Source organism: Bubalus bubalis, chromosome 6 (assembly GCF_019923935.1).
Source record: "Bubalus bubalis isolate 160015118507 breed Murrah chromosome 6, NDDB_SH_1, whole genome shotgun sequence".
NCBI lineage: Eukaryota > Metazoa > Chordata > Mammalia > Artiodactyla > Bovidae > Bubalus > Bubalus bubalis.
This window is the reverse complement of record NC_059162.1, coordinates 52,326,151-52,351,267: the sequence shown is the minus strand read 5'-3', so window position 1 is coordinate 52,351,267 and position 25,117 is coordinate 52,326,151. Positions and strand designations below refer to the sequence as shown.

At 39.4% G+C, this 25,117-nt stretch overlaps 1 protein-coding gene across 14 annotated transcripts in view; it reads right to left on the bottom strand.

Moving 5' to 3' along the window:
• Positions 1 to 5,529, bottom strand: part of ZNF644 (zinc finger protein 644) — a 95,985-nt gene extending 90,456 nt beyond the window's left edge. For 3 of the 14 annotated variants that reach the window (XM_006076093.4, XM_006076100.4, XM_006076102.4), the window contains exon 1: positions 5,224 to 5,458. The gene's annotated coding sequence lies outside the window, so the exon portion shown is untranslated. Of the gene's footprint in view, positions 1 to 3,843; positions 4,501 to 4,932; positions 5,037 to 5,223 lie in introns of those variants that run through there. The other 11 variants (XM_006076095.4, XM_044944713.2, XM_006076097.4 and 8 more) reach the window with 7 other exon arrangements.
• Between the last annotated feature and the right edge of the window lie 19,588 nt (positions 5,530 to 25,117).

Genomic DNA, 25,117 nt, shown 5'->3' with positions numbered 1-25,117 from the left:
TCACACTTTATTAGGCACTTTATTTTAAAATTATCCTTTTGACTCATTAACATATTTAGTTTCCTGACTTTGTACAAAGTCTTTTAAAAGCTGTGTTTTCTCATAGATACAGAGAATAGAGTGATTGCCAGAGTGGGGAAGGGCATGGGCAAAACAGGTGAAGGAAATTAAAAGGCACAAACTTCTAGTTATAAAATAAGTAAGTCATGGGGAAGTAGTATACAGCATAAGAAATATGGTCAATAATATTATAATAACTTTGTATGCAGTCTGATAGTTACTAGACTTATTGTAGTGATCATTCCATAAATGTTGACCACTATGTTGTATACCTGAAACTAAAATAATATGGTACATCAACTACATTTCAATTTAAAAAAATAAATAAAACTGCATTTTCAACCTCAATGAATGACATACATACTAAAAAGGCTAATATCTAAAACTTTATATTCATTACTCTAACCAACATCACTTATACCACAACAGGAATCAAATTTCAAGGAACAAATCACTCATCTATACTTTTCACAAAGTTACTTACAAAATCAGAGTTCCAAGAATTCCAAATGAAATGGGAAGGTTACAGCTTACAGACAGGTAGGGCAAAAGACTGGTAGAGGAAGAGTGCAAGGGCAATCGCTTTGAAACAGTAATCTCAATACAGTCTCACTTTCCCTCATCTAAGAGAAGTATGCACTGCTGCTGCTGCCCTAAAATTCTTCTTCTCTTCCTCTTGAAATCCTCTTGGAAATTCCTCCTGGACTTTTCTCCTGAAAAGTTGTCTCACAGGACTGCTAACATTTCTCGGTAGTCTACCTTTTATTTTTAACCTAACGGAACAAAAACACACTAACTCCTTCTAATCATATAAGAGTTCCTAGTAAATTCAAAGAAAATAGTAACTTGGCAGTTTAGCTTCAGCAGATCTAAGAAAAAAATTAAACAGAACAGCAAGTGAGGCCCTAGAGAGAAGAATACACTTTTTTCCTGTAGACTCCATCTATCTGAAGACCACAAACTGAATTTAGTGCTCTGGCTTTGAGATTTCAAGGGATCTTTATCTTGGTGTTTCATTTTGTTTTAAGAGGGGGAAGAAGAGAAATACTTTAGTCAACCAGCAGGGTGAGCTAGTGCTAGAATCAGTTTGATTAGTCTCAATTTCATTACTCTCAGTTCTCTCAAAATTCAATGGTGCAAATGGAACTATCAAAAGCAGCTATTCCCACCTAATAAACCCAATTAAAAGACTTTACTTCTGGAACTGCTTCAGTCAGTGCTACATAATTTTGTTTAATATTTACAAAGCAGACTATACCAGAGAGATTAATAACAAATGTTAAAAAAAGTTTATTTGAATATCTAAAATATTATACTATCCATCCTTTATTAGCATGTTTTATAAACTATAAATTAAAAACTTAAAAAAAAAACTGCTAAAACTAGTGTTCGATCAGAGAAGGCAATGGCACCCCACTCCAGTACTCTTGCCTGGAAAATCCCATGGACGGAGGAGCCTGGAAGGCTGCAGTCCATGGGGTCACTGAGGGTCGGACACGACTGAGCGACTTCACTTTCACTTTTCACTTTCACGCATTGGAGAAGGAAATGGCAACCCACTCCAGTTGTTCTTGCCTGGAGAATCCCAGGGACGGGGGAGCCTGGTGGGCTGCTGTCTATGGGGTCACACCGAGTCGGACACGACTGAAGCAACTTAGCAGCAGCAGTGTTCTATAAAATTAGGGCTAGGTAATTCAACATTCCAATTTCTGGATTCAGCTTGCTACAGCTAGCTGCCTTAATATATGCCTGAAAAGCAGTCATGAGAAAAGCATCTCCACAAGAATGAGATCCCCTGCTTTCCCTTCGAATCACATTCTGAGAAGAGCCTAAATAAGTAACCCTATATACTAGCAATGCATTTGGGGTGAAAGAAAGATGAACCTGATCTCTTCTAACAACCAATTTCTTTAAACTGTTTAAATGACAAGTAACTCCACCACTTCAAGTAATTGTCCTTGAGTCTGTATTTTCCCCTCCTGTTACCCAGTACAGTCTCAACTCAACTACAATAAAATATTCTCCCTTTCTTATAACTCAAATGACAAATTAAACCTGCAAAAAGTTTGATGTTTGCGGGCAACAGACTCACTTCATAATTACAAATAATCAGAAGTATTCCTAATTATCACAAGACCAAAGTATATATAAATCCACTCACATAGTGTTGCAAATTAATATATCAAGTTTCCTAGAAGAATCAATAATTTAAATGAGCCTTAGCTGCTGCTAAGTCGCTTCAGTCGTGTCTGACTCTGTGCGACCCCATAGACGGCAGCCCAACAGGCTCCCCCGTCCCTGGGATTCTCCAGGCAAGAACACTGGAGTGGGTTGCCATTTCCTTCTCCAATGCATGAAAGTGAAAAGTGAAAGTGAAGTTGCTCAGTCGTGTCCAACTCTTAGCGACCCCATGGACTGCAGCCCACCAGGCTCCTCCGTCCATGGGATTTTCCAGGCAAGAGTACTGGAGTGGGGTGCCATTGCCTTATCCGAAATGAGCTTTAAATGACCCATAAAAGCTTTAAAACCTAAAGACAATGTACCTGTTGTTGTTAAACATGATATCCATAGATGTTAAAGATAACTGTGGGGCCCCATCATAAATGATTTTACTACTTGTTGAATTCCTAAAAGATCTTACAGATTTACTATTCAACAGTACACTAGTTAGTCTTAAATTGCTTTTAACGTGGTCAAAGTGGCATGTCCATTTATCCAACTAAAATGCTATTAGAAAATGCAAGGCATTAGCATCTACCTCATTTCTTACGTAATAACTGGTAGTAACTGCAATTACTTCAAACTTTCCAGAAGTTTATCAACCTACCTGTTTTGTTAAGTTTCTAAGTCAAGATTATTTTGGAAACCTCAAAATTCAAAAGCAACATTGCTTTGAAATTATCTGATATGCCTGTATTTTTTGTCTGAATTTGTTTCACTTTGGAAGTCACTTTAAAACGTCACCATATCAAGTTAAATACACGTTTTCAATTACCATCACAGAATTTCTCATCAGTATAACAGTATCTAAATAACAAGTACTCTCAAACATACTCCCTTGTTTTGTTTTATAACCATGATTAGTTGCAGATGGTCACCTCCTTATCCCAGCGATGTGACCAATGAAAAGACCAATGAGATGGAAGTTGAGAGACGATTTTCCATTATGCCCTTAACGCAATCATCTTTGGCCCTCAAAATATTGTAAAAGAGGGTAACACTAGTTGTTCTCTAAGATTCCTTCTAAGCTAAAACTATATGATTCAATAATAATTTTGCTGATAATAATGTATCTCTCATTAATACAAGATTGTTCTCTATTAGGAGAAAAGTTAAAAGAGGGGGCAACATAAAACAAGGAAAATCAAAGTTTTAAGAAATGCTGAAAAGTTAAAATTTCAATTCAAACACATCTAAAGTTAGTTATATAAGTATGTTTAACTATCCCTTCAGTAAAGTAATTTAACTTGTTAATGTGACCTGGCCAAAACATTAGTTGTTTCCAAATTTTGTATTTAGAATATTACAAATATACAAAGTATGCTATAGATGTAGGTGCTATATAATTTTAAATTATGTTAGAAATTAAAACTCACACCACCACCATGATTTTGACAGCAATGTAAATATATACTAGCAATGTACATTAATACTAGTCAAGGCTTCATGCTTTACCTATTAAAATATCTAAACTAAATTGTAACTTCTTTATAAACACTAATTTTTCCTTACAAAAATCGATGGATGTAAATATTGCTGCCATCAAGTTTCGTGGATACTTACACATATGAATGAAGGCAAACAGCAGATTTCCTTTCTTTGAGAAATTTGAGTTGTCTATTTTTTTGAAATGCTCTTTTTCTTGTGGGACCAAAACTATGTAACTGAACTACTGCAGAGAGGCAATATACTATTAAAGCAAATCTAATCTATCATCCGGATGCAACAAGCCTGGCATTAGTTAGGACTGGCCAGAATAGATGATGGTGTTTTGGTTATTTCTGCTGACGATATTATTAACTTGTATAAGAAACAGGACCATCAAGGACCTCAACTGTGTTTCTCTCGTTGAATACTTCTCAAGGACCACACAAAATCTTAACTCTAGACATGAAAGTTTTCTAACAACTAAATTTGTATCAATGTTACTTAAACAGTTCAAGAAAAGTTTTCCACTAATGTTGCTAAACCATGGATGGATCCCAACACGAAAGTCGTCTGTGGAAGTCTCGTAACAAGAAACCGTTAGTTCCACCACCTAAGTTTCCAATCACTGAGAAGGGTCTGGGACAACTCATCTTCAGGTTCACGGGAGAAGTGGAGCACACCTGCTTCCCTCTGGCAGAGATTAAGCTCCCAGGGACACAAAGGCCAGGGAATCAGACCTGGAGAAGCAAAAAGCTTTAGCTGGACACCCACCAAGCCCCTGGCAACCCACTTTGAGCGATTTACCTCTTGCTGTTACTTCCCAGGCACCTAGCGGCATAAGATCTTGCAGAACACGGGGAGGGGAGGGCTATGCGGTCCTGGTCCCACGTTAGGGGAGGGGTGTATACAGTTAACGCCAGAGCCTACGCTTCTGGCCGAGACGGAGCAGCCCCGAAGAGAGGGGGTTGGTGACTGCTCTCGGACCGCCCCGTTACTCAGTGCATTGCAATGGCGACCGCCAGGCTCCCCAAGCCGCCAGATCTCGGCCCCCTTCCCCCTACTGCTCACTGGCTGCTCGGCTTCATGTGACTAAACAAAACCCCCAAGTCTAGTGCCCAGCTCAACCCCTTTGTGTCCGCTACCGGATCCTCCGACGCCGCCGTGGTAAAGTCCCCCCTCCCCACCTCCGCCGAGTCCCGCCCCGCGGCGGCGACCGCCGCTCACCTCAGGTTCCGCCGCCCCCCGCGGCCGCCGCCTCCCCGAACCCGGGGCCCGGGCTCCTTGTGTAGCACCAACTCCGCCTCCTCGGCCGCCGCCGCCATCTTAGCCTGTGCGGCAAAATGCGTCCTTTTGGATGGTTGGGACCCAGCCTAGGGCGTAGCTCCCCGGGCCCGAGCGCCGAAGGCCGGGTCCCCCAAGTTCTTCCGCCACCCCCAGTCCCGCGCCGCCACAGCCCAGAGGCCCCAAACCCACACGGGTCCCGGCGATTCCGACCAAATAACCCCTGAAACTCACAGTTTGGTGCCGTGTGCGTCAAACCGGGGCGACGTTGGGAGCGCGCGGCGTCCCCGCGTCACACGCCGCTCTGTACGCTTCTCGGCTCCAACGGCCCCCCTCCGCTCCCCGCTTTTCGCCTGCGGCCCCGGTTCCCACGGCGCAGGCGCGCTGCTTTCCCGCCTCTTACCGACCTACGGGCCGCGGGGGCGGCCAGCGAGGAGCTCCTGGGCGGCCTCGCGGTGGTGGAGCGTCTGGGCCAATTACACCAACCCGGGCAGCAGAAACAGTGCACTACTGTTCTCGGGTGCCAGAAACCCAACAAGGTCACCTCCCCCAGCGCTGACCTAATCACTCTCAAGGAGGTTCCCGCCCCAAAGTAGGCACGCTCCAAATATGGTGGTGCCCAAACTCTGCAAGACCCAAACACTTAGGCAAGCCTAGGCCCTTTAAGGTGGAACAGACCCATATTTGAGTTCCACGATCACGAGAGTGGCACAATTCCTTTTCTCTTCCTACTGTTGAGGAAAACAGCTAAAGAACCCAAGATTGCCGATCACAACTGTAGAATCATGGCAGAAGAAGTTTTCTGGATCTTAAGGGGACCAATTGTTGGGAGATGCTCGATGAACAAGCAGAGCATCAAACGTAGTATCTCAGTTAGGGTAGGAAGGCCTGCCCTAAAAGGTGCCCTGGCTTTGGTCCAATTTGATTCTGTGAGGATACTTTCTCCCTGCATTACTGAACTTGCTGTGAGTCTCCAAATTAAAGTTACGTAAGAAACACCTGATACACTGGTTACCCTTCAAACAATTAGCCTAGGGAGTTCTAAAAAAACTTTAAACAAGTATCCACCTCAGAGTCTGAGGACAGCCTCATAAACCACACTTTGAGAAACACTGATGAAGAGTTACTCTCTTTGCTTTTAAACTGAGCCAACAAAAAGTTGCTAACATGTTTGACACGAATCAAAAGTCCCTGAGGAATCTACTAGTCCTGCCTTACTACTAAGTTCTTTGACTGTTCTGAATCTCTGGGTTCTCACTTGAAAAAAAAGAGCTTTCATTAGATGTTATTGGCATTCAGAGGAATACACCGTAATTGCAAATATTTGACGAGAATGAGAAACATTCTCTTTCCTATAGGATGGTGACTTCATCATCATTATCAGCAAACATAGATTCCAAATGACAGGTATTTATACTTGCTGAATTAGTTAATAATAATAGCTAACACTTTGGAGTGCTTACTATTTACCAAGCATTGTTCTAACTCATTTAATTTCATTAAAACCTAATGAAGCAAAGAGATGTTAGGTAATTTTCTCAGCGTCACACAGTCTTGGACTGGACTCTTTGAAAATACAAATTTTTCTTCTTCATTTACACAAATAGATAAGCAATAAAATGTATATTTTTGACCAATTTGGGGGAGTTGCCTTGTGAGTTATTTTATTTGCAGAATCCATTAAAATTGGACATTCTGAGTTTACTATTGGACTTACAATAAATAAAATTATAATGTACTATGGAAATTCTTATAACATTTATCACTACCAAAGCAGTTACCAACAACAATAAAACTCTGTTGTGAATGTACACCCCTGACTGACTGATGGGCATCAGAGCACACTACCAGCAAATAGAGTCACTTAGAACTCAACCATGATCAGAAACTTGTCTCACTAATGAAACTTTTTGTTTATACTAGAATTAAGCAACTAAACTGTAATACTATAGAAATAATATTAGTAGTATAAGTAATAATAATAATAATTGTAATAGTAAAAGTAGTAATGGTTGGTGAAATTCTTTATAAACAAAATAGCTGTCAAAAAACTTTCTCTTAGTGAGAGAAACCTTGAAAAGGGCAAACATTTTGAATAAGGTATTGCAAAAAAGAAAAGAAAATTGCAAGTCGAAAAATCCAAGGATCAGTTATGTGGCTCTAAGCCAAAATATTTAAAGACATTAAAAAAAAAATGCAGTTGAGAATGAAAACCAAGATGAAAACATCTCGGGAGAAAATTCACAAAGCACAGATGAATACACCTGGTGAAGAATCCTTGAAAACAAGGAAGAAAGGAAAAGCAAAATTGGCTACTGGTAATTAGTGTTAAAACCTGACAGTATCAGTACAATATATGAATGTATTATTCCAGTGAATGGAATTACCCAATAAAAGATACAAAGTAAAGATACATATAGTCTCAAATGACCTAAGCAAAAAGAAAATGCAATTTCATGGTAGATAAAAACAGTTAATTCTCCACATTCCAATACTTCTGAAATGTAGGCAGAGAAAAAAGAATGAAACATCAATTAATCTACTATTTATAGCAGAAATTAATACAACATTGTAAACCAACTGTAGTTTAATATAAAAAAAAAGTATCCTAGTAATAAAATCAAGTCAAAGTTTGGATTTATCTTAGGACCTCACTCTAAGAGAACCTACCTCTTAGTACCAAAATTGTGAATCATTTCTGGAACTGCAAATGATAGGAAACATTTGCTAATTGGGGTGGAAGTAGGAGGATGTTTGACATAGAGAGAGATGAAGAGAGTAAACAGAGATCAAGCCATTTATTTATTTTTGTCTCACACTAGCTCCAGCAAAGAGATTTTACATAGCAGATTTTACACAGCAAGTATGCAATAAATGTGTGTGCATTCTTAGCTGCTCAGTCGTGTCTGACTCTTTGTGACCTCCATGGACTGTAGCTCACCAATAATCTATGTGGATTCTCCAGGGAAGAGTACTGGAGTGGGTTGCCATGTCCTTCTCCAGGGTATCTTTGCAAACCCAGGGATTGAACCCAGGTCTTCCGCATTGTTGGCAGATTCTTTACCGTCTCAGCCACCAAGGAAGCCCATGCAATAAATAATTCTATTCAGTTCAATCAACATTCACCAATTGCCTGCACCATGCAAGACACTGTTCTAGGTGTCAGCAAGAAAGGAATAAGACAGTTCCTTGCACATATTCAATAAATAATAGTTGAGTAGATGAAAAGCTTTTATAGTCCAATAAAAGAACTAGAAAAAAGATATGATAAACTCTCAATTTATCGCATAATGGGGGAGATGAGGAAATAGATAATAAAGATTTCAAAGTCATTAAAACAAAGCTTCATTAAATGATACAAAATAGATTTAGTATACACTTATTTAGTAAAAATTATATCTAATATTTGGGAACATGTTTACTACTCTAACTCACTAGCATATCAGAAGTAAACCAGGAGAGTATGTGGACTTGTTCACAGAACATACGTAGAGGAAGAAAACAGTGGGCTAGGGAAATGCAGATTAAAAAAATATTTAAGGAATGAGTAGAGCAGTCCAAGAAAATAAGAAATGAAGGGATAAATGGATATGAAATTTAGGCAAGGGTGTAGCATCACAGAAGCCAAGGAAGTATTGGTAACAGCTTACAAATATGATAATCTCAAATCTCAATGGCTTAACACAGTAAAATTTCATTTCTTAGTCTCATCACACTCCACTGAAGTTATTAGGAAGGGGAGGGCATGCCTCAAAGCAGCTATTTAAATACCTAGGTTCATTCTGTCATCTGGCTTTGCCCTCCTCTAGGGTCTTAGCATCCTCTACCAGATCCCCTGGAAAGAGAGAGAACACACATGGAGAATCATGAGTGTAGAAAGTTGAAGGGCCAAGCCCAGAAGTGGCACACATCACTTCTCACTTTCCACTAGTCAGCATCTAGTCACGTGGCCCCACTTAACTGCAGGCAGCGGCTGAGAAGTGTAGTTGAGCTGTATGCCCTGGAGGAAAAGGAAATGGGACTGGTGAGCACAAAGCAGGGTCTGCACGTTCTGAGTAAATGCAGCAGAGACATTACATAAGTAAGCAGAATTTATTGGGTGTCCAAGATCTTTGGTGACCTTGGTAAAAGCAAGGTCAGTGGAGTGGCTCAGTCCACTGTAGTGGGTTCAGGGACAAATGAAAAGGAAAAAGGGGAAATAGCAACAGTCTGATCAACTCTGGAAACCTGACAAGATGAAGTGATTAGACTAATCTCAAGCTATAGGTACCACAGCTTAAGGATTCTTGACAACTAACTTGCCAGAGTTCTCCTGGTAAGAAGGCTCTCTCTACATCGAACTTTCACACACATTAAACTTGAGAAATGCTTTTATTGTTTATTTTTTCTAGAGTGAGAGATTCCAGATGTTTCAGAATATTTGGTTGAGATCCATCCAAGCAAAAAGGGCATCCATAATTTCAGCCATCTCGTGTGTTTTACTAAAGAAAATGAACATAAAATAGTAAGCCAAAGTATTGTGTTATATGTGTTGATTTCCTTGGTAATCAATAACTGGGAGATGTAATTATACAAATATGTTTCTTTAGCTACACGGTAATAAATAGAAATTGGACTTTGATATTTCTAGGCAACTGTGAAAGTGAAAGTGAAGTCACTCAGTCGTGTCCGACTCTTTTCGACCCCATGGACTGTAGCCTACCAGGCTCCTCTGTCCATGGGATTTTCCAGGCAATAGTACTAGAGTGGACTGCCATTTCCTTCTCCAGGAGATCTTCCCAACCCAGGGATCGAACCCGGGTCTCCCACATTGTAGACAGATACTTAACCATCTGAGCCACCAAAATGAACATTATAGTCTCTATCATGTATCATTTACTTAAATTTTCTAAACATGTAAGAAGGAAAAGAATGGTCGTTGCAACCTTTAAAAAATAGATTTACAAAACACTAAGTTCAAATTAGAAATGCAGGTCTGAAAATAGAACATGATAGTGCTATGCTCAGTCACTCAGTCGTGTCTGAATTTTTGCAACCCCATGAACTGCAGCCTGTCAGGCTCCTCTGTCCATGGGATTTCCCAGGCAAGAATACTGGAGTGGGTTGCCATTTCCTTCTCCAGGGGATCTTACCGACCCAGAGATCAAACTTGTATCTCCTGCACTGCAAGCAGATTCTTTACCACTGAGCCTCCTGCAAAGTCCCCATAACATGATACTGTCATCTTCATTTTTTTCTTCACGTTTTCATTCCAAGACATTAAAAACTCTTGTAAATTCATATTCAGGTTCATTTTTGAGTGCCATACATCACCATCAATGTAGAATGACTGTTGCCCGCCTCCAGGCATACCTGAGAGATGCACTGAAATGTAGAGCCATCTCTCTTCTAATATCCATGTGGTACCTTCAGTTTCTGAGCATTATACTGGGCCCTGTGGAAGATGTGAAGGTAAATAGACACTCAGCTCTCAAATATCTTCTGGTCAAATAGATCAAAAGTCACATGCTCAAAGTGCTATTTGTGTTTTAAAGTTGACAAAGAGCTTCAACTAGTGCCTCACATGGTGATAATGCTATGGAGTCGTTTCCTCTAGAGTTTAGCTCTTAGCTTTGCAGGTTGAAAATCAGCTAGAATAGAATTAACTGAGCTCAGAGGCATGAAACTTATGAAAACTAATGTATAAATCACATGGTGATATATTAATTTACAGTAAAAGTTGTGACTGCCAAGTGTAATGGAATATTCTGGCAGATTGGTCAACATAGTCTTTCCCCTGTAGAGAAGGGTTCCAGGAACACCAAATTACTTGTTCAATGAGCATGGAATTATATGAAAATGATCTTAACAGATGGTATTATGAAATTTTGATAACAAACTGTACTCTGCCATGAAGATGTACCTGTCAAGGGAACTTGAACCGTTACTTTGCTCTCACAGGGAAATAATTTATGTTTTCCTTAAAGATATATAGCAGTATATTAGAAGCACAAAAATGTGATTTTATAATCTATATTTTATAATCTATATTTCACCAGTTCTGTAACATTTTTAAAAAAATTATTATAACATTTCTGAAATCGAGATATGTTTTAAAAATCATAGTTTGTATTGGCATTTTTTCCTTGCTTCAGTTCAATTCAGTTCAGTCGCTCAGTCGTGTCCGACTCTTTGCAACCCCATGAATCGCAGCACGCCAGTCCTCCCTGTCCATCATCAACTCCTGGAGTTCACTCAGACTCACGTCCATCGAGTCAGTGATGCCATCCAGCCATCTCATCCTCTATCGTTCCCTTCTCCTCCTGCCCCCAATCCCTCCCAGTATCAGAGTCTTTTCCAGTGAGTCAACTCTTCGCATGAGGTGGCCATGGCACGCTTTTCAGTGAGTGATATCTTCGAATAATTACCAGACATTTCTTTAGAAATTCCCCTGTCTTTTTTGGTAAATCAACTTTCACAAATTTAGTTGTTGTTGCAGTATATTCTAGCTTACTGTCTAAGTTCAAATCTTTTTTTTTTTTTTTTTTGGTTTTTTTTTTTTTTTTTAAATTTTATTTTATTTTTAAACTTTACATAATTGTATTAGTTTTGCCAAATATCAAAATGAATCCGCCACAGGTATACATGTGTTCCCCATCCTGAACCCTCCTCCCTCCTCCCTCCCCATACCAATCTCTGGGTCGTCCCAGTGCACCAGCCCCAAGCATCCAGTATCGTGCATCGAACCTGGACTGGCAACTCGTTTCATACATGATATTTTACATGTTTCAATGCCATTCTCCCAAATCTTCCCACCTTCTCCCTCTCCCACAGAGTCCATAAGACTGTTCTATACATCAGTGTCTCTTTTGCTGTCTCGTACACAGGGTTATTGTTACCATCTTTCTAAATTCCATATATATGTGTTAGTATACTGTATTGGTGTTTCTCTTAAGTTCAAATCTATATCCAAGTTTAGTCTCCTCAATTCATTCTCTGAACAGGCTGTTATAATTGAGCTAAGTTCCCAAGAGATATAGAACATTGGAGGATAGTTTATACACAATTGCATTCTTTCCTTCTAAAGTAACCCAGAAGAAACCTTCACTGGCCTTGTCACACTTTTTACTGCAGGACCCTAAAACCCCTATAAATTTCCTTGAAAATTTCTCATGTAAACTAGGAACAGGTCCTACCAGCTACTTCATTACTCCTTGATATGACAAACTATCTTCAGCGGCTACTGATGAGCCTTCTGCTGGACATGACTGCCTCCCATGTGACACAGCCATTTTTTGCCATAGTCATTAGCTGATAATACACATCTGGAATATACAATGGTACTAAGGCAGTACTAGGGGCCCTAATCTAAGCTTTTATGTTTATGGGCTGCTTTTTAATATTTACCTGTTGTATGTCATGCCCTTTACTAGTCATTGCTGAGAATGTAGTGAAAAATCCACGGTCACTGTGTGCAGTTGTGGAGTTTCTGCCCTGCACAAAAATTCTTAGCCAAAGTGCTTAGGGCTAAATTCCAGCCTGTTCTCCACTCACCAGTTCTTGTCCCTTAGAACAGGGCTAAATTGCTCTTCAGGAAAGGATGCCGTTTTCTTCCCACAAAGTGCCTTTTCTTGTGAAGCAATTCTTGCACAGGTGGGCCTGCATCAGCCTATGCCTAATTCTTTGGCACAGAGAATTAACTTTTTCAATCTCTTTGCTCAGACAGGATCTTTGTTGAATGGCTCTTTCCTATTTCATACAAAGGGAATTTACAGGCAACAAGGTCCTAGTGCCTTGAGAGCCCCATGAACAGTATGAAAAGGCAAAAAGATAGGACACTGAAAGATGAACTCCCCAGGTCAGTAGGTGCCCAATTTGCTACTGGAGATTGGTGAATAAATAACTCCAGAAAGAATGAAGGGATGGAGCCAAAGCAAAAACAACACCCAGTTATGGATATGACTGGTGATAGAAGCAAGGTCCAATACTTTAAAGAGCAATATTGCATAGGAACCTGGAATGTTAGGTCCATGAATCAAGGCAAATTGGAAGTGGTCAAACAGGAGATGGCAAGAGTGAACGTTGACATTCTAGGAATCAGAGAATTAAAATGGACTGGAATGCGTGAATTCAACTCAGATGACCATTATATCTACTACTGTGGGCAAGAATCCCTTAGAAGAAATGGAGTAGCCATCATAGTCAACGAGAGAGTCCGAAATGCAGTACTTGGATGCAATCTCAAAAATGACAGAATGATCTCTGTTCGTTTCCAAGGCAAACCGTTCAATATCACAAAAATCCAAGTTTATGCCTGGACCAGTAATGCTGAAGAAGCTGAAGTTGAACGGTTCCATGAAGACCTACAAGACCTTTCAGAACTAACACCCAAAAAAAGATGTCCTTTTCATTATAGGGGACTGGAATGCAAAAGTAGGAAGTCAAGAAACACCTAGAGTAACAGGTCTTGGAGTACAGAATGAAGCAGGGCAAAGACTAATAGAGTTTTGCCAGAGAGAATGCACTGGTCATAGTAAACACCCTCTTCCAAAAACACAAGAGAAGACTCTACACATGGACATCACCAGATGGCCAACACCAAAATCAGATTGATAAGATTCTTTGCAGCCAAAGATGGAGAAGCTCTATACCGTCAGCAAAAACAAGGCCAGGAGCTGACTGTGGCTCAGATCATGAACTCCTTATTGCCAAATTCAGACTTAAATTGAAAAAGTGGGGAAAAACTCTAGACCATTCAGGTATGACCTAAATCAAATCCATTATGATTATACAGCAGAAGTGAAAAAATAGATTTAAAGGACTAGATTTGATAGACAGAGTGCCTGATAAACCATGGACGGAGGTTTGTGACATTGTACAGGAGACAGGGATCAAGACCATCCCCAAGAAAAAGAAATGCAAAAAAGCAAAATGGCTGTCTGAAGAGGCCTTACAAATAGCTGTGAAAACAAGAGAAGTGAAAAGCAAAGGAGAAAAGGAAAGATATACCTATTTGAAGGCAGAGTTCCAAAGAATAGCAAGGAGAGATTAAAAAAGCCTTCCTCAGCAATCAATGCAAAAAAATAGAGGAAAACAACAGAATGGGAAAGACTAGAGATCTCTTCAAGAAAATTGGAGATACTAAGAGAACATTTCATGCAAAGATGGGCTCAATAAAGGACAGAAATGGTATGGACCTAACAGAAGCAGAAGATATTAAGAAGATATGGCAAGAATACACAGAAGAACTGTACAAAAAAGATCTTCATGACCCAGATAATCATGATAATGTAATCACTCACATAGAGCCAGATATCCTGGAATGTGAAGTCAAGTGGGCCTTAGAAAGCATCACTAAGAACAAAGCTAGTGGAGGTGATGGAATTCTAGTTGAGCTATTTCAAATCCTAAAAGATGATGCTGTACAAGTGCTGACACTCAATATTCCAGCAAATTTGTAAAACTCAGCAGCGGCCACAGGATTGGAAAAGGTCCGTCTTCATTCCAATCCCAAAGAAAGGCAATGACAAAGAATGCTCAAACTACCACACAATTGCACTCATCTCTCACGCTAGTAAAGTAATGCTCAAAATTCTCCAAGCCAGGCTTCAGCAATACATGAACTGTGAGCTTCCAGATGTCCAAGTTGGTTTTAGAAAAGGCAGAGGAACCAGAGATCAAATTGCCAACATCCAGTGGATCATGGAAAAAGCAAGAGAGTTCCAGAAAAACATCTATTTTTGCTTTATTGACTATGCCAAAGCCTTTGACTGTGTGGATCACAATAAACTGTGGAAAATTCTGAAAGAGATGGGAATACCAGACCACCTGAACTGCCTCTTGAGAAACCTGTATGTAGGTCAGGAAGCAACGGACATGTAACAACAGACTGGTTCCAAATAGGAAAAGGAGTACGTCAAGGCTGTATATTGTCACCTGCTTATTTAACTTATATGCAGAGTACATCATGAGAAACGCTGGGCTGGAGGAATCACAAGCTGGAATCAAGACTGCCAGGAGAAATATCAATAATCTCAGATATGCAGATGACACCACCCTTATGGCAGAAAGTGAAGAAGAACTAAAGAGCCTCGTGATGAAAGTGAAAGAGGAGAGTGAAAAAGTTGGCTTAAGGCTCAACATTCAGAAAACTAAGATCATGGCATCTGGTCCCATCATTTCATGGCAAATAGATGGGGAAATAATGGAGACAGTGAAAGACTATTTTTGGGGGCTCCAAAATCACTGATTGTGGCCATGAAATTCAAAGATACTTGCTCCTTGGATGAAAAGCTATAACCAACCTAGACAGCATATTAAAAAGCAAAGACATTACTTTGCCAACAAAGGTCCATCTAGTCAAAACTATGATTTTTCCAGTAGTCATGTATAGATGTGAGAGTTGGACTATAAAGAAAGCTGAGTGCCAAAGAATTGATGTTTTTGAACTGTGGTGTTGGAGAATACCCTTGATAGTCCCTTGGACTGCAAGGAGATCCAACCAGTCCATCCTAAAGGAAATCAGTCCAGAATATTCATTGGAAGAACTGATGCTGAAGCTGAAACTCCAATACTTTGGCTACCTGATGTGAAGAACTGACTCATTGGAAAAGACCCTTATGGTGGGAAAGATTGAAGGCAAGAGGAGAAGGGGATCACAGAGGATGAGATGGTTGGATGGCGTGACCGACTTGATAGACATGAGTTTTTAAGTAAGCTCCAGGAGTTGGTAATGGATAGGGAAGCCTGGCATGCTGCAGTCCTTGGGGTTACAAAGAGTCAGACATGACTGAGCAACTGAACTGAACTGAAAGAAAAAGACATTGTTATATGTGTGATGAGTGTTAGGTAGTAGAAGTACCAGGAGGGCCTTAGAAACATGGAGGAGGAGCATCTAAGTTAGTGTAGAGGACAAAGAAAGGCTTCCTGGAGAAGTCTTTCTCTGCTGAGGAACATCTTCCTACTCCACCTGGGTTAACTCCTGCTCATTCTTCAAGTTTCAGTTAAATATCCCTCTGAGAGGCTTTCCCTCGCTTCCTTACCTCACACCACAGCTAGCACACATGCTCTCCTTTTGTTATACTAGTCTTATGTGTATAGTAAAACCCACTAAAACTGAACAAATAGGGCCCAAAAATTCAATTTCATAAATTACAAGGTCATATTATTATGAGGTTAATGAAATGACAGAAGTAAGCCTATTTAGTTGCTGGCTAGAATTCCAGGTATCTGGCTGTGCGGTCAATATCTATCCTGGTCTCAGAGTTTGGAGCAAACTACTGATGCTTGACTGTTCCAGTTTAAATATACTGGGAATGATTCCAGGTTCAGTGACAAGCTGGGAATTCCAGGAACACATCACTGATTCCAGTTACTTGGCAGCCAATTGAGCTGACTAATCCAGGAAGATTGGGTTGGGAGAATAATGAAGAATTATTCTGGGAATGCAGAATTCCATTTCTTCCCTTTTACGTTGCTTCTTTCTATCCCAAGGCAAGAACTTTAGCCCACCACATTGGAAAATGGGAATTGGGCAGAGGACAGGATGAATGGCCAGAATTCTGATAGATGGTTTTGCATTATCAGGAATATTATTTTACTACATGCTATTTTCTTCATCATTGTAGATTTAGATTTAACTATAATTATTGCTTGATGTCACTTCCCTCTTTAGACTATATATAATATGAGGGTGTATTAGATGTTCATATTATAGTCCTTACTCATAACAGAGTTCTTAACTCATATGAAAGTGAAAGTGAAAGTGAAGTCGTTCAGTCATGTCCAACTCTTTGCGACCCCATGGACCGTAGCCTACCAGGCTCCTCCCTCCATGGGATTCTCCAGGCAAGAGTACTGGAGTGGGTTGCCACTTCCTTCTCCAGGGGATTTTCCCGACCTAGGGATCGAACCTGGGTCTCCCACATTCCAGACAGACGCTTTAACCTCTGAGCTACCAGGGAAGCCTCCTAACTCATGTAAGTTACTTAGTAAATATTTATTGAACTAAATTGATGTTATATCTAAACTGAGATCTAAAAGACTTATAAAAGCTAGCTGGGGAGAAAGAGTTGAGAGAAAGTATCCTATGCAGAGGAAACAACATGAAAAATATCTGAGTGAGAGAGTGTGGCATATTTGAAGAACTGTAAGTAATTCACATGGCAAGTGTATAGCACACAAGTGGAAAGTGGAAAGTAGTAAGTATTGAAACTGGGAAGGGAAGCAGAGTTGGATTGCAAGGGATAAGCACTTGGACTTTATCCTAAAGACAATGGGAAACCATTGATGGATTTTTCAAAAGAAATTTTATGATCAGATTTATATTTTAGAAAGATCTACAGTATTAGAAATTTATTAAAAGGAGTAAAACTGGATGTAGAGAGAGAATGGAATGTTTGCAGGATAGACTCTGGTGCCTGTATAAGCATGACATATGTTAAAGAAAATTCCTGCTCTCAGCCATGTGGAGAGGTGGTCCTTAGCAGCCCTGCTTTGTACTTTGTAAGCCAACTCCCTCTAACATTCAACTGTAGCTGACTGGATCATGGATGCGAACCTGATACAAAGAAAACAAATTTGTAAGCTGGCAAGTAGTCTATGACATAACTGTCATGGAAAATAATACTCAAGACACTGTGGCATTATAATAGACAAATAGATTAATGGAAAAGAATAGAGGACCCAAGATATACATCCATGAATGCATGGTCAATTGAATTTTGGCAAAGGTGAAAGACAATTCAGTGGAGAAAGAGTATTATTTTCAACAACTGATACTGAAGAATTGATTATCCATAAGCAAAAACTCAAACTTTGATCAGTATATAAAAATTAACTCAAAATGAATCACAAAAATATTATAAAATATAAACTGAAAAACTTTTAGGAGAAAAACATATGAGCTAGAGTTAGGCAAAGTTTTCTGGAATATGACACCAAAAACATGATTTATAAACGAAAAAAATCTGATAAAATAGACTTTATCAAAATTAGAATTCTTTTTCATTCTTCAAAAGACTGTTAAGAGAATGAAAAGACAACCCACAGACTGGGAGAAACTACTTGAAAATAATATAATTGATAAAGAATTTATATCTGTAATATATAAAGAATGATCAAAACTCAACCATTAAACAAATGACCTAGTGAAAATTGGGCAAAATAATTAACAGGTAATTCACCAAAGATAAAGAGAAAGTATTAGTCGCTCAGTCGTGTTCAACTCTTTGCGATTCCATGGACTCTAGCCTATCAGGCTGCCCTGTCCATGGGGATTCTCCAGGGAAGATTACTGGAGTGGTTTGCCATTCCCTTCTCCAGGGGATCTTCCTAACCCCTGGATCAAACCCAGGTCTCATGCTTAGCAGGCAGATTCTTTACCATCTGAGCCACCAGGAAGGCCTAAAGAAGATACACCGATGTCAAATAAGCACCAGAAAATATCATTAGCCACCAGGGAAATGCAAATTAAAACCACAGTGAGCTATCAACACACACCTGTAAGAACGGCTAAAATTAACAAGTATTGGCCAGGTTGTATAGAAATTGAAACTCTACTACACTGCTTATGGAAGTGTAAAATGATACAACAACCTTGAAAAAAACTTGGCCATTTCTTTAAAATGTTAAAGAATATGATTTATTCCTTTCACTTCTGGGTATTTACCCAAGATAAAAAATATACACCCACACAAAGACTTGTACAAAAATGTATCTAGTAGCTTTATTTATAAAAGCCTAAAATTGGAAATCAGTTCAGTTCAGTTCAGTCATTCAGTCGTGTCCAACTTTTTGCCACCCCATGGACTGCAGCACATCAGGCCTCCCTGTCCATCACCAACTCCTGGAGTTTACTCAAACTCATGTCCATTGAGTCGGTGATGCCATCCAACCATCTCATCCTCTATTGTCCCCTTCTCCTCCCACCTTCAATCTTTCCCAGCATCAGGGTCTTTTCCAATGAGTCAGTTCTTCGCATTAGATGGTCAAAATATTGGAGTTTCAGCTTCAGCATTAGTCCTTCCAATGAATATTCCAGACTGATTTCTTTTAGGAGGGACTGGTTGGATCTTGCAGTCCAAGGGACTCTCAAGAGTCTTCTCCAACACCACAGTTCAAAAGCATCAATTCTTCTGGGCTCAGCTTTCTTTATAGTCCAACTCTCACATCCATACATGACTACTGGAAAAACCATCCATCAGTAAGTGAATATATAAGGCCAACCCCCAAGAGGAATATTTACTGTATGATTCTCTTTATATGAAACTCTAGAAAATACAAATTAATCTACAGTGGCAAAAAACCAAACAGATTAGTTTGGTGGTTGCCTACTGTGGAGGAAAAAGAAAACAGGAGTGGGGGTGGGGATTAGAGGGGCACACGGATATGTTTGGGGTGATGGATATATTTATTATCTTGAAATGATGTCGTCAAAGGTATAGATATAGGTAAAAATTTATCAAACTGTACACTTTAAATATTGAGTTGTCCAAAAGGTTCATTCAGTTTTTCCATAAGATGGCTCCATCAGATGACTTCATTTGAAACAATTCTGTTAGATTGTATTGTGACAGCTGTCATATCAGTGTGCATTTAAAAAGTACTTATCAAAACCAGTGAATTTTTGTGTAGCCATTTTAACATTGAAGATGGAAGAATAAAGTAACATTTTGGCATATTATGCTTTATTATTTCAACAAAGATAAAAGTGAAACTGAAATGCAAAAAAAAAAAAAAAAAGGATTTATGCATTGAGAAGGTGCTGTGACTGATTGAATGTCAAAAGTAGTTTGTGAAGTTTCATGCTGGAGACTTCTTGCTGGATGATGCTCCACAGTCGGGTAGACAAGCTGAGATTGATAGTGATCAAATCAAGATATTAACTGAAAAAATGTTGTACCATGCAGGAGATAGCCAACATGCTCACAATATCTAAATCCAGCACTGCATTTGCACCAGCTTGCTTATGTTAATCATTTTGATGTTTTCATTCCACGTAAATTGAGCAAAAAAACCTTTTTGGCCATATTTCCTCATGAGATTCTCTACTTAAATGTAAAGAAAATGTGCTGTGTTTAAAACAAATCATGCCAGATGATGAAAAGTTGATACTGTATAATAATATGGAATAGAAGAGATCTTGGGGCAAGCTAAATGAACCACCAGCAATCGCACCAAAGGCCAGTCTTCATCCAAAGAAGGATATGTGGTGGGATTGGAAGGGAGTCTTCTATTACAAGCTCCTTCTGGAAAATCGAATGATTAACTCCAACAAGTACTGCTCCCAGTTAGATCAGCTAAAGGCAGCACTAGATGAAAAGCATCTGGAATTAGTCAACAGAAAATGCATTATCTTCCGTCAGTAGAATATAAGACCGCATGGTTCTCTGATGACCAGGCGAAAACAGCTTGGCTGGGAAGTTCTGGTTGACCCGCCATTCACCAGACATTGTACCTGCAAATGTCCATTTATTTTAGTCTTTATAAAATTCTCTTAATAGAGAAAACTTCAATTCCCTGGAAAACTGTAAAAGGTACTTTGGAACTGTTCTTTGCTCAAAAAGATAAAAAGTTTCGGGAAGATGAACTTTTGAATTTGACTGAAAAATGGCAGAAAGTAGTGGAACAAAACAGTGAATTGTTTTGTTCAATAATGTTGAACAAATGACAGTGATCAATAACATTTTTTCTGAAAACGAAAAACGTTGTCTTTTATTTTTACTTTAAAAATGGAAGGTTTTTTTGCTTGTTTTTAATTAATTAATTATCTGGCTGCATCAGGACTTAATTGTGGCATGCAGACTTTCTAGTTGTGGTGCAGGGGCCCAGCTGCTCTGCGGCCTGCAGGATTTTAGCTCCCTGACTAAGGATTGAACCTACATCCCCTGCATTGAGAGGCAGACTCCCAACCACTGGACCATCAGGGAAGTCTTCCAAAGAAACTTTATGGCCAACCCAATACATACAGTTTATTGTTTCAAAAAAAGGGTTTCAATAAGACTCATTTAAAAATTTGTAAAAGAGAATAATAATGGAAATAGTGAGCCCCTTGAAGGGGTAGAATGGAGGGTACTCGAATTAGGCTTGGACAGGGAGAAATAACACTTCTATTTGACACATTTCTACTTGTGAGGTCAGGCAGATGAAATTATTTCTTTTGCTTAGGTGCTATCCATTTTCTCCATAAAACTGGCAGCATTCTTTCTGTACAAATTGATCTGAAGGAGGTAAACAGAAGGCTCGCAGATAGTGGAGCAATTTTGAAGCAGCTTCTGTGAAAAGTGGATCATCCAGACCCTTTGCGTTTGGGCAGTATTGGGATTTTTTCTTGATATTGGAAGCCAAGAATCTGTAGTGACATCACTTCTGTATCATTATGTAATTTTCTCCAGCACATGTCAGCAGTACAAATGAAGGAAGAGTCAGGCCTCTCACTTCTTTGAACACTTATGTTCCAGAAGCTTCTTTAATCTTTTGAGTGCTCAGATTTCTACAGCAACTGCTTCACCATTTTGCCATACATGCCAAAAGATTTTTTCATTTATTCATTCATTAATCCAATAAATATCTCTTGAGCCCCTTTGACTCAGGTGTGAGGTGCTAAGACACTGAATACACAGTAGTCTAAATGTATATGGTCCCTGTTTTCAGGCTTCCATGCCTAAATAAGCAATTTGTTCTTCCAAATTCCACCCTGCAGACATCAGGGCACCAGACTCTTCCCAATTATAGGTCACACCTGGAACTCATACAGATCATTTGGCCACCTATCATCAAGATGGCTCCATTGAATGTTCCATTTTCTGGACCCATTTTACTGGACCCATGCTATGTTCCTCCTTTTGAGAATGTATTGTGAGCTGAGAAAGCTCCCTGAATTCCTAGGATTTATAACTAGGATCTATAGGACCCATGTTATGTTCTTCCTTTTGAGAATGTATTGTGGGCTGTTAAAGCCAACACTGAATTTCTAGGATCTATAACTAGAGACTCAAGGGCCAACCCCAAGGAAATGCACACAGCACCTAGTACTTGGCTTCCCAAGTGGCACTTGTGGTAAAGAAACTGCTGCCAATGCAGGAGATATAAGAGATGCAGGTTCAATCCCTGGGTTGGAAAGATCCCCAGAAGGCGGGCATGGCAATCCACTCCAGCATTCTTGCCTGGAGAATCCCATGGACAGCAGAGCCTGGTGGGCTACAGTTCATAGACTCGCAAAGAGTCGGACACGACTGAAGTGATTTAGCAGCAGCAGCACAAGATATTTATGTTCATACCTATTATTCTTTTCCCTGGTGGTAAAGAATCTGCCTGCAATGCAGGAGACCCAGGTTCGATCCCTGGGTTGGGAAGATCCTCTGGAGAAGGGAATGGCAACCCGCTCCAGTATTCTTGCCTGGAGAATTCCATGGACAGAAGAGCCTGGTGGGCTCCAGTCCAAGGAGTTACAAAGAGTCAAACATGACTGAGTGACTAACACACACAAGAAATCTTTACATAGTAAAGAATGTAGCACTACTGCATCAAATGGAAGTAACATTTATTTATTTAACCTCTTAAAAGAGAGCTACCAGATGCAAAACAGTTAAATACACATATGTGTATTTATATATAAGGAATGTTGACTTAGGAATCACATTATGTATGCTTTAAGGGGAGATAGAAAAGTAAGAGGTTTTTTTTTCCTACTTTTGTAAGTCTGTTTTGAATACTGAGAAATTCCATATGAGATAAAAATTGGGGGCCAGAAGCCAGTATACAATGTCAAAAGATGATTATCAATATTCAGTCAGTGAGGACACTACAAGGAGACACAGCTAAACAGCAGTGATAAGGGGAGAAAGGGGTATAAAAAAGATACATGTGTGTTCTTTCCTCTCCTGTTGTTGTGATCCAAAAATTTTAAATAAAAAATATGCACAAATGCATAATGGATGTTTCTTTTAGTGAAAAGGGGAAAAACATATCCCTAAGGGTTGGGAATAGAAATTGATGAGCTTGGCAGTAGGCTTTGGAAAAGAGCAGTGATAGCCAACCTGACTAATAAGAAAAAAATGTTGCAAATAAGCACTAGTACCAAAAAAGCAACAAATTTTGAATTGTGCAGAAAAACAAAATGGCCTTGTAATAGCCCCCGAGGGAAGATTTCTTGTGACAATGAAATTTTTGTAAGTAACATAATGGAAAAAGGGGACTCTGCCTGCAAGATCCATTAAGAGATAAAGTATTAATCTCTCTATCCAATGGGAAATAATGGATTTTTTATAGGAAAACTAATCATGTGCAATATATTTCCACAAATCACAGGTCAATGCATTTTATTCTCCACATAGTCATCTGTGATAAAGAATCTGACTGGCGATTCCAGAATGGTCAGTCTTCATAATGAGGGTAAAGATTACATCTAGCTAACTATTAATATTTTGCCTGCAAGCATCTTGCCAGAAGAAACTGCTGAAATGTGCACTGAAAATAAGAGAAGATCCATGAATTTATTGTAATTTGATCAAGCTCCTTCCCTGCAATGAAGATTTGTTTTGGAATTCATAATTTCCCCCAGCTTTTTGGAGCCCTAACAGTTAAGACGGGAAATTCTTAGAGCTTATTACTTACTATGTGTGCTCCCCATCATTATTATTTAGATAAATAATCAGAGAATACTTATATAAATAACTTTAATTCATTCTTAAAACAGATTACTTTGTGAATTTTCTACGGTGACTTGTGAAGAATTTCCCCTCCTCCCAAAGCCAACTCACTCTGTCTCCCCTCACGGATTCCTTTTGTATCTAAAAGCATTGACCAGCAGAGCCTTCAGGCAAATCTTCATGAAAATGGTTTTTCTCAGTTGAGCTTTTGATAGGTACTTGGCATCCATGAGTTTGTGATTTTACCCTCTGTAAAGCACCAGAGCGCAGCATGTCTATCTTGCTGTGAAAGCCAAGTTTGGGACTACACCACCATCAGATTGATTCAGTCAACTTTTATCTATCATGTTCCCACTGGATACTGGAAATCACACTTGTTCATGACACTGGGCACAATTCTATGAACAAGATTGACAAGGTCCCTGCCCTCATAAAGCTCACATTCCAGTATGTTGACTACAGTCCAAAACTAGGAGTTGCTATGTAGGAAACCACTCTGGGCACTTCAAGCTAAGGATTCTTAGATATTCCTATAAATCAAGTAGGATAAGAACTGTAAGGAAGGGGAAAAGAGAAGTAGGGTATTGATCCCAAGAGAGACCTCCTGCTTAGGAAGCCAGGGTTTAATCAAGCAGGCAGCTTTAGGTGAGGGAATGAAAGAAAATCTTACTGTTTTTCAGGTAGGGAGGGCGACTCAGTAGAGGCTCAAAATAAAGCATTCTTGGAACAAGAGCAGGCTGTTGATTATGTGCTATGATTTGAGATGAACTGGGAAAGCTGCCAGTTGAAAAATGTCTCCTCCACAGATGTCTGTAAAATGTGAATGTTTACTTCTCTAGGGAGAGATGGCAGTTAAAAGAATGGACTTTGGAATCAGGCAGGCTTGTTTGTGAATTGCAGCTCTGCAACTTAAGAACTACGTGACTTTGAAGAAGTTACTTCTCTCTTACCCCAGCTTTGTCGTCTACGAAATGGGGATAATCATGCACATTCATAGGGTTTTTGTAAGGCTTAAAAGAGTTATTATAAATCAAGCACTAGCACAAGTGTCCAGAAATAGTAAATATTCAATAAGTGATAGAAATCCTTAATAATATTTATATGATTGATTCAGTCATTCATTCATTCAACTAACATTCATTGAACTCCCACTGTGTGTCAGGTATTATGCTGGTCATGATGAAACAAAGAAGCAATTGACTAGTAAATTGTGAAAGGTGCCCTAAGAAACAATAATAAAAAAACAAGTTTAAAAAACACAAAACTTTTTTTTTCTTTTTCCAAAAGCAGAAAAAGAACATTCCAGGAAGATGGAACACAAAAGCCTCAGTGTATGAAAATATTTTAGATCTGTTTCTTTCTAGAAACTGAGATGTAGATGGTAGAAATTGGACCATTAGTATAAGAGGGTACTTCATCTTAAAAACAGAGTTCCCTTGACTTCTGTGGCACTGCACACTCCTGGTTTTACTGCAGTGTCTCTGGTAGGTCCATCTCAG